Genomic DNA, 15,495 nt, shown 5'->3' with positions numbered 1-15,495 from the left:
GTTGCACCATTAAGTTGGATCTGTGGCACTGCAGAGGGCTTGTTTTGTGCTTGTTGGTGCAGCACTTTGTTTTTTGGGATGTTGAGCAATTGGTCAAGCTTTTCATAAGCTGCAAAGCTTTTTAGGATGGTTTGGAGGTCACTGGACACAACGTTGTCATCAGCATATTGAAGCTCTATGACGAAAGTTATGGTAACCTTACTCTTTGTTTTCAGCCTATTCAAGTTAAAGAGCTTTCCATCTGTTTGATATATGATTTCTACCCCGGTGGGGAGTTTCCCTTCGGCAATGTGTATGATCATGTCAATGAAAATAATAAATAGAGTTGGGGCGATAGCACATCCCTGTTTGACACCTGATCCCACTATGAGCAGTTCGCTGTGAGAGCCATTGTTATCTGCGATTGTTGCTGTCATATTATCATGGAGGAGCCGAAGGATGTTAATAAATTTATCTGGGCAGCCAATTTTCAGAAGGACAGTCCACAGGGCATTATGATTTACAGTGTCAAAGGCCTTAGTCAGGTCAATAAATGCCATATATAGGGATTGGTTTACTTTTTTCAGTAGATTTAGATAGCTAAAGCCCTATTCATCTTGAAAACCAACCCCTGCAAGATGAGTAGGGCTTTAGCTATCTAAATCCACTGAAAAAAGTAGTCCACATATGGTGTAATGAAAATCACTGAACACTTTTCCTGTTCACCCATTAGTTCACCTTTCAAACCATTGTCATTTAAATTATTTTGTAATAGGACACAAAGTGAAAAGTACAGTACTAAAAACTTCAACCCCCAACTCATTTGTCATTTGAACTTCCTGCCTGTTCATTGTTTACATGCCATGTTTTCTGTAATATGCATGTATCTGGTTTATCATGTGCATGCATTGTTTCTTCTTCATCTGGACAGTATTGGGCTCAGTACACAGGTCATTGCTGTTAGAATCTGCTAATCCCCAACTTCCTTTCTGCAACATTGACAGGTTTCACCATTTTTTTGTGTCCTCTCAGCAGTAGTCACAATAGTTAGAGTACTATCCACGCTTCCCTATTATCATCTCAGTACCTACACTACTATTCAGCATCATTCTCCCAAGCCCCAAGCACTTGGTTCAACAACACTGTTTTGCTGCACAATTCAAAAGACTATATTTAATCTTTAAAGCTCTAAATCATTTGGGTCCATGGTATCTCATGGAACACCTTGTCGTTTTATTTCCTTCTTTGATTTATGATCTGCCAAGAAGACTTTCTTGTATCCAGCTGCCTAAACACTGGCGGTGAAATCTAGGGACATTCTAGGTTGTATCAGCCTGCTTTTGGAATTTCATTTTTTAGGAGATTCACTTGACAGATCCTCTCTAACCCTTTAAAAACTAGTTAAAACTGACATATCATTACTTGATATAGGCATTACTGGTTCCTGTTGCAGTATTTTTATTGCTTTTGAGCAAAAATGATGCAATTTTGTTATTTTTGTTAAAATTTCTGTACCACCCTTCATCCGAAGGTCACTGGGCATTTACAATATAAAAACACAAAAATACATACTATAATAAAAAATAAAAACAATAACCCCCACTCAGTTTAAAAGGCCATAGATTGTTCAATTAGCAAAAGGCCTGAGAGAAGAGAAATGTTTTTGCTGGTGCCTAGATATATGTAGTAAAGGCAGGCGAGACTGCCTGGGGAGAGCATTAACAAGCAGGGAGCCACTGCAGAAAAGACCCATTTTTGTGCTGCTGCCCTCTGGACCTCTTGCAAAAAAAGGGGGGGAGGGGCTTAGATGATGGCAAACCCTCCAAGTTTCCCTGTTTTCCAGGGACATCCCTGATTTAGATAAGCCATCCCAGTTTCTGATTTGAGCTCAGAATGTCCCACTTTTCCTTAGGAAGTACCTATTTTCACTGAAGAAATATTGGAGAGTATGGCATTGCCCCAGTGAACAACCTAGCAACTGAATTCTATACCAGCTGAAGTTTTCAAACTGTCTTGAGTTTGGCAGATGAGGGATGGAGAGCTTTGTTCCTCATCCGTAGCCTGATGTATTTCTATGCCAGATGCAGTTGGGCAGGTACCAATAAAAGCATGGTGATCATAGAAAAGAATCCCATGTATCTTGAAAACTACTCAAATATAGGAACACTCTGACCCCTTGTGGCTGAAGCTGTCCATTACAACTAGAAAAACAATATTGATACTGTAATACTTTGTGCATGGATATAGCAGAAGAAATAATAAAGAAAACGCATAGATGTTTGAGGCCATGATAAACCACCAGAGTGACAATCAAATGACAAAATGAGGATAATATCATTTTCAAATGCTTCTATATTTGTATCACCAGTTTTGCTTTGGAAACATTTTCCTCCCATATATAATATGTTCTGTAATTATCACATATGAGGGCCTTGGAAAATGCTTATAAAGGTGCTTTACAAAATAGACTGAAATCCTTTCCACAATCATTTAGGAATAAATTCCTTGAATTTAGAGGAGCTTAATTGGAACTCGACAGAAATATGGTCAAATTGAGACAGTTCAGCAAAGTGGTCATGTCAAGCAAAGGCATGTTTTTTGGTTATAATAATATTTTTTTCAGTTTACTTACAGTGCATACATACCAACATATAATACTGTTTATCCAGTGCCAAGGCACTGATAGAAGATCCTAGTTGTCAGGAGTGAGCCAGCAGTAAACCACACTGTGCAAGTTGGACTCTTAATTAGCAAACACATGATCTGCACAGGAGTGTAAGGTCTAATGAGTTCAATAAATCATCTCCAGCAGGTCTTCCCTCATGAAGCAGTCCCCACCTTCCCATAGCTGCCTAAGTCCCATAGCTGCCTTCTCTCCAGGGTTTTTCCCCCAAGTAGTTGGAGGCAGTGTCTGCACATGGCTAATCTCTTCTCTTTTTATGCCTCTTCTGGTTCTGGCACAAAAAAGGATGAGGAGGCTTGTCACAGCAGGAGGAGGAGACTCCCATGACTCTTCATCAGCCTGACTCATCTCTGCTTCTTGACCTGCCTCCTCCCATTGTCCTTCTTCAGCTTCTGCCTCTGATTCTGGACTTCTCTCCACCACAGACTGCCACTCTCCCAGCTCACTAAGCTCTGTTACCTCCTCAGCTTCTGACACCTCCTCTTCCCAGTCTTCTCCCTCTTCTCACGGTGACCACTTTATCACCCTGGGCTCTAAGCCTTCTTCCCTTGGTGGCAGTGTTAGAAACTGAGATAGGAAAGCTAGGAACTAAATGGCACCTTAAACCTAGATTATGGGCGCTGCAGTGGAATGTCTAGGTACACTTTTTTTTATAACAATACAAAGCTGAAAATGAATGAACTGCAGCTAAAATCTCATACAGTGGTTCCTCTCCTTCCTCCTGGGCCGTGTTCAGAAAGTGGTGGTGGGGGGTGAGTGTTCAGACCCCTAGGCTCTCACTTGTGGAGTGCCTCATGGTTCTGTCCTCTCCCCCATGCTTTTCAACATTTACATGCAGCCACTGAGGAGGTTTGGGCTGGGTGTTTTAAATCAGAACCAGTGAAGGTGGTGAAGGTCCTGTGTGAGTGTCTGGAGGCGGTTGGAGGATGGATGGCGGCTAACAGATTGAGGTTGAATCCTGACAAGACAGAAGTACTGTTTTTGGGGGCCAGGAGGCGGGCAGGTGTGGAGGATTCCCTGGTCCTGAATGGTGTAACTGTGCCCCTGAAGGACCAGGTGTGCAGCCTGGGAGTCATTTTGGACTCACAGCTGTCCATGGAGGCACAGGTCAAATCTGTATCCAGGGCAGCTGTTTACCAGCTCCATCTGGTACGTAGGCTGAGACCCTATCTGCCTGCAGACTGTCTCGCCAGAGTGGTGCATGCTCTGGTTATCTCCCGCTTGGACTACTGCAATGCGCTCTACGTGGGGCTACCTTTGAAGGTGACCCGGAAACTACAACTAATCCAGAACGTGGCAGCTAGACTGGTGACTGGGAGCGGCCGCCGAGACCATATAACACCGGTCTTGAAAGACCTACATTGGCTCCCAGTTTCCGAGCACAATTCAAAGTGCTGGTGCTGACCTTTAAAGCCCTAAAAGGCCTCGGTCCAGTATATCTGAAGGAGCGTCTCCCCCCCCCCCATCTTTCTGCCCGGACACTGAGGTCCAGCTCCGAGGGCCTTCTGGCGGTTCCCTCACTGTGAGAGGCTAAGTTACAGGGAACCAGGCAGAGGGCCTTCTCGGTAGTGGCACCCGCCCTGTGGAACGCCCTCCCATCAGATGTCAAAGCGATAAACAACTACCTGACATTCAGAAGACATCTGAAGGCAGCCCTGTTCAGGGAAGTTTTTAATATGTGACATTTTAGTGTATTTTTCATCTTTGTTGGAAGCGCCCAGAGTGGCTGGGGAAACCCAGCCAGATGGGCGGGGTACAAATAAATTATTATTATTATTATTATTATTATTATTATTATTATTATTATTATTATTATTTTCATTTTTCACATGGTCTAGTCCTCATCTGAAGACTGCAAATAACAAAGCCATACTTTCCCTGCCTACCCCCCTAATATTCTTATGAAGGTCCCGTCTCCAGTCCTCAGAGAGTGGCTGGAAGTGGGCAGAAAAAGGTCCTGTTTTTGTTCCAGCAGTGGCAGTTTTAATCTGAAATCTTAGGCGCAGTACTCCCAGAGCTCATAAACTGCTTGCATTAATGAAATTCTCTGTCACAAAATGCACCTAGAACAATGGGAGTTTTGAATGCTGCTTGGTGGTTCCCCAGCTGGTTTTTCTCATCATTCCTCTGCATCCAACCAGTCTGCATCTAACCACAAGTAGTTAAAATGAAAGTAGGGGATAGGAGAGCCTTTTCCAGGAACTACATGCCACTTTCAAATCATAGCTAGGTTATCCACTATTAAACAATGAAAAAGTAAGTCTGGAAATCAATTGCCTTCTGTATTCAGCTTTCATAAGTGCATAATTCAGCTCTTCAATTTCCCATCAGTTCAATTAAAAAATACCAGGGATGTTAAATCTTGATTCAGACTTTGGATAATTGTACAGTACTAACATAATGGGGGGTGGGTGTGAAAGCATGTTGCATTTGGTTTATTCATAATTGTTTGTTTGTTTGTTTGTTTGTTTGTTTGTTTGTTAAATTGACTACCACGAGACAGGAGTGCCTGGCGTGCTCTGGTTCATGGGATCATAAAGAGTTAGACACGACTAAACGACTAAACAAAACCAACACCATGAGCAATGGCCAGGTTGCAGTTTCATGAAAGTTCCAGGAACAGAATTTGAATTTAGAACCTAGTTAGAAAACCAATTCACCACAAGGTGTCGTCAGATTTCAATGCATTTTTGTAGATTCCAAAGAACTGAGTAGAGGCTGGGAATGAGGAAGAGCAGATGGCTTGCTAACTAACAGCTTCTTATTTTTATGAATAGAGGCTGTCTTTAAATGACCTCATGGCATGTACACTCCACCCCTACTTTGGAGTCTCTCTGTAATTTTCAGGTGCTTGTGTGCTGTCCTCTTATGCAGTAGACCCTGTTGAATTTCAGACAGGATTGTAGTGTGGAAGTCAGCGCAGCTGGCTCTTACTGGAATGCATTCAACTAGGAAAGCTTTGGACAGGTGAGTAGTACAATGTTTTTTAAAGTGTGTGTGTGTGTGTGTACACACACTATTTTGTAAATAGCGCTTGGAGAGTTCTGTATTTTTTCATTAGATTGTTCTGTATTTTCTCATTTATTGTTTCATGAAACAGTAATACTTTTGTCAAAATTGATGGCATTGGTTGGATATATAACCAACCAATCTTGAATTTGCATGTAATGTGTAATCTTCCATCACTTGTCAAGTTGAAATAGCTACACTGTTTATATTTCATGGCAGAAACATCTTGGCAAGCAGTAGGAAGTAGAGAGCAAACTTTGTGAAAAGGTTTTGAAGGTATAGAGAAAGCAAGTTCTATGACTGAATTTCAGATTCTAATCCCATGTGCATCTTCTTCTGAGTAAATATACATAAAATTAGCAGCCCTAAACTTTGCAAGTGTGTTCAGTAGGAAATCCTATTGTGTTTAATGGGACTTGCTTTCTAGTAAGTATATTTAGGATTGCAACCTAAATGCAATCTTATCCATGTTTATTCTGAAATTAAACTCATTATACAATTATAGAAGTATGTTTATGATTGTAGGCACACTATCACAAATTGTCAACCTTTTTCAGTTTCCCATATTTTTTAAATGCTGTACTATGATCCCCAAGTCCTTTTCCTTCTCTGCAAAAGAGGGGGAAAGCTACAGTGGTTACCACCTGGTGAACTGCAGCTCCTAAGAGATTATGCAGAATGGGAAAGACTCAAAACACAGAAAGAACATTTCTAAAGCTACAAGCCCTAGGAGTGCCAGTGTGGTACAAAGGTTAGACTTGGTTTGGGATGAGATAAACCCAGGTTCAGATTTCTGCTAAGGGCTGATTCATAGTTCATGCAGTCAGGATACTTTCATATGTGAACTAGTATTTGTAGTGTCAAGCACTGACTGTAAAGAATGAAGGGGAGATATGTTTCTCCAAAACAGTCAAGGACATGTGCCAAGGAACTGAGAGCCAATTATGGTTCCCCAGTTCTGTCCCTGAGTGGGGACATGTATGAATTCTTCAGGTTAGCACTATAAATACTCACTGATTACCTGGGGCAAATGTAAATCAGCTGTCACGTATGAATCTCACTGGGAGATGGTGGACAAGTTCTTATCTTTCTAACAAGGTAGTTGTGAAGCTGCAATGCTGTTAGCTTCTTTGGAAGAAGTGTAAAATATAACAATTAAGAAGCCATGCTCACCTTTCCAGCTTTCTCAAGGGCTCTGCAATTCAATTATTCTTATCCCAAGATATTCTAATAAAAGGAGCCAAAATAAAAATTAATTTTCCATCAGTTTGTCACATATTATAATGGAAAACTCCTGGCTAAGCCTCTTTTTATTGCTGTCTCCACTAATGCCTTTCTTTAGGGTCAGTGCATTTAATGATAAGGTTAAGACTTTGTATATATATATATAGGGTAAGGAGTCCCTATGGTTATACTGATCCAAGTTTCATCAGTAACTCTAAAGTGATTTTCCAGGCTATGTATTTGCTGGGGGGGGGGGGTGTATCTCTTCAGTTATCCTGTCAGCCACAGGCTGCTCCATTTGACATCAAGAAAACCAGTCTTTGTATTCTGTCGCATTTTATCTGTCTTTACCAGACTACTAAACTGTCTGAATGAGATTGACTTATATGTTTCCACCAGCACACAAGAGGTTGCTGCCTTCATATGGGATAATAACTTAACCACAGTGCTAAAGAAACTGTCAAGAGAGCTGGTAATTCATCTCAGTAACAGAAGTACTGTATCCTATGGCAAGGGTGCCTATATTACTAAGGTTTCCATTGTTCCATCAGCATAAGTTTTTCAGCTTGCCAGGGCTCCTTAGAGAAAAAGCAGGATAGAAATTAAATAAAGATAAAGATAAAGATTCTGCACTTGTTGACCCATTTGCTGAATCCAACACATGGCACATAAGGCTGCATTGCTAGATTTGGACTAGGTACATATAGCTTTGAACCAAGCTGGTAGTCATGTCTGTCAGCTTTATCTGTGCTGATTGCTTTTTTGGAGAGGTGGGGGACTCATTCCAGTCCCTTCAGTAATAAGAAGTGTTCTGACCACCTGTTTACTAATGTATGAAAGCAGACCCTTGCACATAACAGCATGTTTGCAGCCCACTGCTGCACCATATAATTTTTGGGTTGGGGCTATGTTTTAGAACAGCAATCTTAATTCCTAAAGGAAAATAAAGACACCCACCTGGGAATCCCATCATCACCACCTGAAAAATGTTCCAGATAAAGAAATATAAACCCAATAGATTTGCCTGTTCTACTGCCTCTCACAATCAACTCTTCATCTCAGGGTTGTGGGTTCGAGCCCAACGTTGCACATAAAGATTCCTGCATTGTAGAGGTTTGACTAGATGACCTTTGTGGTCCTTTCCAACTTGACAGTTCTATGATTCCATGAATGATGTTTCCATGAAAACTGGTCAAGCAAAAATCAGGTGTTCCAAAAATCCTTGAGCACCATACAGAACAATCTGAAATATGTTTCTCTCTCTTCATTAGATGCTATCTCCTGCACATTTTAAAGGATAATTCTAATTTACCAGTTCCCTCAAGGTGTGCATACTTCTCTATACTCATCTGAAAAATTGTTCTCAAAAGCAAGCTAAGAGGAAATAAAAGCACATTTGCTTTAAGGTTGGCAGGAGCCTTTAGGAAATGCTAACCTTTTCCAAAATTCCACTTTCTTTATGGGGAGAGAGATGGGGGAAATTAATATTTTGCTACAGTCTTTTCTTTTTTGTTAAGAGGAGATTTATTTGCTCTGTAATCACTTTACTGTACATGCAGCAAGCTACAAGTTTTCCTGTTAAACTTTCCTGAATTACCAAGCAGCTGCAGAAGTGCGGTAGCGCTTGATTTGTCATGTGACCAGAATTATCCTAATGATTGTAACCACCACATGGGAAATACTTAATTGGTCACAAGACAATGGCTGATGATGTTCTATATTGTATAGCCACAATTGTATAACTATAAAATAGGATCCTCTCATCATTTACTTTCTTTCTCCAGACACCAACCTTTCCATTCTTCTGGTGACATATTGGAGACAGTTTACAGTAGGAAATAAGATTTATTGCCAATCTTGGCTCCTAGATTCTTAGAGCTGCTTCTTCCTATAAATACAACCTCATGGAAGATTGCAGAAAGAGCCATTCAAGGGAGGAGAGCCCACACAGCAATCTGCTTTTGTTCCAAGTTCCTGTATTTGAAATACTGAATTAACGAGGATAAATGAGAAGTGACCATATACCAAAGTTAGCTAAATCAGTCCTAAAATACACCTCAGTAAGAACTTTTCCTGCCAACCTAGCAGTCTCCTGCCAACCTAGCAGTTTGAAAGCACATCAAAGTGCAAGTAGATAAATAGGTACCGCTCCGGCGGGAAGGTAAACAGCGTTTCCATGCGCTGCTCTGGTTCGCCAGAAGCGGCTTAGTCATGCTGGCCACATGACCCGGAAGCTGTACGCCGGCTCCCTTGGCCAATAAAGCGAGATGAGCGGCGCAACCCCAGAGTCGGTCACGACTGGACCTAATGGTCAGGGGTCCCTTTACCTTTTAAGAACTTTGAAACAGAAGTGGAGGAGCAGCAAAAGAAGGCTGAAGAGAGCAAACTCATGTAAGAACACCATGGCAGCACAATCCTATGCATGTTTGTTTTGTTTTGTTTTGTTTTGTTTTGTTTTGTTTTGTTTTACTTTGTTTTTGTTTGTTTGTTTGTTTGTTTAGTATACTGCCTTTCATCTGAAAATCTCAAGGTGGTTCACCTGCCTGGCAATAGAAATGTACAAGGAAGTAAGAGATCTGATGGACCAACCTAGAAGGGAGACAGGCAGGGGCAAAGCCATAAATGTTTAGTTTGATAAAACTGAGGGTATGAAGAGCTCCAGTATTATGCAGGCATTAGTGATTGATGGAAGAGCCTCGCCTTTTATAGTTGAGCGTGTCCAGAAGTTCCTGTGTACCTCCAACATCCACCTAAATGCATTGGGGGGGGGCAGTGTTTTGTACCATATTGCTTTCTCCCATTTACTTTAACCTCAGTAAACTCCTTTAATTCACTATCATTGAATATGTAATGTCTTGTGATTAAGGGCTAAAGAGTTGTGGTGAGCTGGCCATTTTATATGTGAAGACAGTGTTCCCTTTTTAGTTCTTCTCAAGCATCTTGAAGTTCCCTTGGTTTTGGATAAACACTACTGTTTCTCCACAGGGAATAAAGGCCATGCTGGTCAATTCTTGAGAGGGGGTTGTTTGTAGCTCAAAGTATCCTACTGTATGTTTAACCAAAACTTGATTGTGCCAGTTTAGGGAGCAGCAAGATTCTGGTTGCTAACAGAAAATGTGACACACACATCTTCTGTGTTTTGTATTATCCATAAAAAACTTCTAGTGAGATGAAGTCTTCAGCTACTAGCTCACTAACCAACAATTACATGGCACAACATTTTACATGGTACTATTATTACCCTTTGTCTCCACATAATTCCACAGAGGTCCTGGATCTATGCTCTTCAATAATTCAATTCTTGAGACACCACCAAGCTCTGACCAAAGGGATGGACTCATGATAACCAAACAGGCTAGCAAAGAAATCACATGGAGAAGCAATAGTACAGAGCAGGTTGTGCACCATAGTTGAACTCACATTAATGCTTCTGTTCTCGCAAAGACTTGTTTGATCTGAAGAACAAAACACCAAAGGCTTTTTTGATCTGAAGAACACCAAAGGATGTCAACCTAATTCCACTGTCCTGATCTTACCAACTTTGCTGCTGGGATTTACTCCCAGTGACTTCATAGGAGGCAAGTCTCTAATAGCCTTGTCTAGAAAAGGTAACATGAGACATTGCCCATAGATTCTGAGATCTTTCAGAGATAGCAGAGAAGTGCACTGAGGAATAAGGCAATCTAGGGAGGGCAAAGGTCAGACAGGGATAACTTGCACCAAATAAAGGGGCACTGCTTCCAAGACAGTGAAGGAGCGCAGAATAGTTCAGAAAGGCCACCTCTAAACCAAGACATAATTTACAGCAATCCCAACTGAAAATCTTTGACAAGAAACAGATAAGAGAGAAGACTCACCCTATCCCCTCCCTATTATGCTCATTAAAATACTTTCCCTGGACCCTTACAAGCCCTCCTACACCCACTCCTACTATTCCAATTACAGCAGGAAGCAAGGAGGAGTACAGATTAGAGGGGGGAGCTTTTTTATTAAAAGAAAATACTGTATAGCTTTCATGTTTCAAACCAGGGAGAGAGAGAGAGACTTGCGTAATGAGTTCAGAACTAGGGTTTTAAGTGAAACAGCAGATTGAATGCTTAGTTCTGAAATACATTGATCAGCTACAACCTGAAAGACTGGGGATCATAGGCTCCTAATGTGCCCTTTAAATCTTTCTTTATTTTATTTTATTTTGTGGAGCTTTCCATTTTGAACATGGTTTTTAACATTGCCATTCTCTTAGCTCAGTTTTAGCAAAGTCAGCTGCAGAATTCCTTAAACATGTGCAGTTGAACAAGGCTGTTTCCCTGCCTACTTCATCTGCTCCCATTTCCCCCATTAACATTCTCCCCTCTTGCCCCAGACAGACACCTATAGAGTAGATATGATCTTCAGACATCCTCATCCCTACTTGGGCTGCTAAGATGGGACCAGGGCTGTGATGGTGACATGTGTCCCCGGGAATGTGACTGAGACCACCCACTTATTTCACAGAGGCTTTTGTACAGATAGCAGCCACAGTTACTCTTGGCATGCATTGCCCTGATCAGGATTTGAGCAGATGACCTAGAGGTGAAAAGCATCTGTATTGAAATCCTATGCTACTCTTTCAATGAACTGACTGCTCATGACAGTGATGAGTGGATTACGCTTGTTTGAGTCAGACAAGTGTTGTGTATATGACCACACACAATGCCCCTCACTCCTGACCTACGAGCCTTATACTATTCCACCCCTAGTCCATGTTCTGCAATATGTTGCTATTTTCTCTTTCAGCCTACTCTTAACATCCACGTTTTTATTGTAAGCGAGGATTCTTTGGTTTTCCATCACAGGTTTATCACAACAAGACTGAGAAATCAGCTTCTTTAAAATGTGATACTGTTTTTGATATTTGGGAGCCGCTGTATTTCATGTGCACACTTACCACACAATTATCTCTGTTCACAGGTTTTGCAGGCCTTTCAGATTCGGCAAAGCCTGTTTCACCAGAAATAATAACAAGCAAAAAAAATCAATCTGTACACCAGGAGCAGCCAATGCAGTGCCCTGCAGATATTTTGGACTTCCAACTCCCATCAGCCCCAGACAACACCGCCAGTAGTCTGGAATGATGGGAGTTGTAGAACAACAACATCTGGAGGGCACTACATTGGCTATCCCAGTGAACACTATAGCAAAGAATGTTTCTTTTATTCCACTTTCAGTTAACAAAACTACATTGAACTATTTTCAGTGTAGATTCTCCAATCATAAGGGACATTGATGGCGGACACTATAAGATGGCTGGAAATGCATACCTTTGGCTTTGTATTGTCCTGTAGCTTCAACTATAAGGTTTCAGTCCTATACTCAGTTTCCTAGGAGTAAAATTCAGTGTGACTTACTTTTGAGTAGACATTATAAGCTTCTGCTATGAATCTGGCAAAATGAATAGCTAAATGTCAGACCATATGTTAGACAGGTGATGGGTGTCAGTTTCATCCCACATGAAGGAATCCCTATGTAAAGGGCACTGAGGAATGTAGGTCTTTCAAGGATTATGTTGCTTTTGATGCGCTATTCAATCTTTAGGCATACACATTTGTTTTTTATACATTCCCTTTGGGGGTTGTCAGTGCACTCTGCACATATTAATAAATAAAGATTCTCCATACCATTCTGAGCTGGGTCAGTACAGTACTGAAATGAATGGCACATATGCTCCATTGCCTTTTCTAGGCAAGCATCCAAGCATACCAAGGGGGGCTTCCAAAAGCATTGTGTCTGTTAGAAACTCCTATCTGATATGCTGGGTGGTAATTGGAATTGTGTTTTTACTCCCAGAGTGACAGTCAGGGTTATATGGTTTTCGTGTGTAATACAGTTGCTTTATACCACTCAGTGTGAGAGAGTAAGACCCTACCTGGGTGGGAGACAAGGAGGGAGTGGTTATGCTGCTGCTATATTGCTTGAGATTGAGGTGTATGGGTGAACTAGTTGTAAATTATGTTTAATGCTGTTAGTCTTGTGACTAGTTGTTGGCTAGGGGTTAACTGTGTTAGAGGTATGGTTGGTAAAATGGCTGAGAGTGAGGTTTGCATGTGAAAGAGTGCTAAAAGTTTGCTTGGAAAATGTTACTGGGCATAGAGTGTTATGTAGTTGTTATGTTATGTATCTCCTTCAGCTACTTTGTTTAGCCACAGACAATGCTTTAACATAGGGGTAGCCAACACAGTGCCCTCCAGATGTTGAACTACAACTCCCAGAAGCCTCAACCAACATGGCCAATAGTCAGGGATGATGGGAGTAGCAGTTAAACACCATTAGGAGGATACAACATTGGCTATCCCTGCTTTAACCTGTAGGGTTATTTATTGTCTTTTTACTTTTTACTTTTTAAATGTTTATTAAAGAGAATTCTGTTTTGCTGCTTATTATGCTGCTTTAAATGTGGATTTTTATTTTTGTATTTCATTTTCATTTGCAATGTTTTGTTCTGATATTTTGGGACGTATTTCTGATATTTTAAGATATGCTATAAACTGCTTAGAGATTTTTTTAAAAAAAATTAAAGTAGTATAGAAGTAATGTTCATAATAATAATGATGATGATGATGATGATGCTAATAATAATAATAATAATAATAATAATAATAATAATAATAATGTAGATGTGAAACAATCTTTGCCTCTTGTGTTGCATTGTCCTCAACTCAGCAAGGCTTCCATTAAAGAGGCCAAATTTTGGCAGCAAGTGTTGGGCCAGCTACTGTGTAGGTGCCACAAACAGTTGTTCTTCCTTTATCCCATAAATGGATGAAAAACTAAATGACTGAAGGGTTTTCTGGATGCTATTCACATACGGAGCCTGGCACAGAAGGAAAAAGGCCTCTGCAAAAATCAGTTTCAGAAGAAATAGATGAGTAAAGGAAAGGGGCCTAGAAAAGGAGAGGAATTTGTTTCCTTTCATTTCTGCCATCTCATTTGGAGAAAAGTGACAGCTGCTGCTTATTGACCCAGCCCAGACGTTTGCTGCAGCTGCATCCTTCTCCTTTCACTGTATTGAAGAAAAAGAACTAAAACCTTAATGCTATGTAAGACTATCAGATGACCCTTAACTCTAAGATGTTGCATCTTATATTTTATATCCAAAACTGCTGTTTCTCTAGCACACCCATCCACACCCACATACTATAGAGCCTTGGTTTGAGACCCCACCTTTGGACATGAATCACCTATCCAGGAACATATGAGTCCGTAAAGTACTGTTAAGGTTCTTATGTTAAGTCCCTAACTCCTAGAACTACTTTAGGCAAAACCACAGTAATATGCCCATTGAAAGCAAAAGGGGAATCAGAATATACTTGCTGAGTCAGACCTGTATGTGGACAAAGCACAAAGAAAAGTGTTGTGGGGTGACTGAAGATCATAATTTTTTTACTGAAAATTCATTTCATGCCTTGATATTGAGCAGGTGTGAGACAGTTGTCACTCACTTAAGTACCAGTTCCCGGCTTTTTGCATATCCTTTTTCTTTTGGCCAAGTCCTCCTTCTTTCCCACTCAGTTGTAATCACTGGCAATTAACTACTGCAACTTCTGTGGCATGCCTTTGGCTAATTGAGCAATCCAATGGCATTTTAAACTCTGAAGGGCATATTGTTTTGGTTTGTTATTATGGTGTGTATTTTTGTTTTTATACTGTAAACAGCCCTGTGATCCTTGGATGAAGGGCAGTATGGAAATTTGATTATGATGATGATGTCTACACCTGCAAAGCTTTCTGTGATGGGTGTACCAAGAGCCTCTGAGAGCATAAGTGTTGTCCCAATAGCAGTCCTTCCTCCTTTGCAGCAGAGAGATGCTTCTGCCACATATTATGATCCCTTCACTAGTGTTTGACCTGCTCCAGGATTGCAACAGTAATAACATAAATAAAGATTAATTTTATTCATTGTCACACATGAATATAACACCAGTTCAGTTAATCGCTCTTGAAAGGATGGTGGAGCTATCAGAAAGCTCCTTGGCTCTACCTCTGACAGTGCTAATACTTTGACAAGTCAATACTTGATCCAACTGGGGCTCTTTTTCCTCCTGTAAAGATTATGTTTCCTTTGTCTGCAAAGTTCATAGAGTATACTTGTTACATTTTGTATATCGGCCTGCTGCCCATTGTTATCTTCACTGACTACTTCCTGAGTTGCATCCTGGAATCGTTGACTCCAGTCTTGAATTCCAAGCGTTACTCATTGTGCTGGCTGCCCAAACTGTAATGGGATCACACAAGCTTGTGAATCATTTAGAAAACAATCAAGAAGTAAAAAGATACGCATAACATATGCCAGAATCCACTAGGATTCCAATGAGAACACACTGTTAGTGGTTGGTAAATGACAATAGCATCCTGGCTGTTTCAAAACCCTAAACCCCTTCACTTAACCACAGTCAGTCTATTGCAGTTGAGCCAAATGATCCAATTTAGATAAATTGATTCTAGATGGTGCATACTGAAATTATGCCAAGGTCACACTTGAATAATGCTGTGATGTGATTACAGGGCTGGGAACAAAATGAAGTTGGTTAGTAGATTATTGAGTAGACTGCTGACTGAAAAAT

The 15,495-nt window shown here is 40.8% G+C and overlaps 1 protein-coding gene across 8 annotated transcripts in view; it reads left to right on the top strand.

Moving 5' to 3' along the window:
- Nucleotides 1–15,495, top strand: part of LOC307211442 (semaphorin-3D-like) — a 62,169-nt gene that overhangs the window by 4,101 nt on the left and 42,573 nt on the right. For 5 of the 8 annotated variants that reach the window (XR_013836458.1, XM_079968039.1, XM_079968043.1 and 2 more), the window contains exon 2: nucleotides 5,510–5,629. The exons of 2 other annotated variants lie outside the window; for them this stretch is intronic. The gene's annotated coding sequence lies outside the window, so the exon portion shown is untranslated. Of the gene's footprint in view, nucleotides 1–5,191; nucleotides 5,630–15,495 lie in introns of those variants that run through there. One more of the 8 variants, XM_079968040.1, reaches the window with a different exon arrangement.

Source organism: Podarcis cretensis, assembly GCF_951804945.1.
Source record: "Podarcis cretensis genome assembly, chromosome: 2".
Taxonomy (NCBI): domain Eukaryota; kingdom Metazoa; phylum Chordata; class Lepidosauria; order Squamata; family Lacertidae; genus Podarcis; species Podarcis cretensis.
This window is presented reverse-complemented; position numbering and strand designations above follow the sequence as displayed.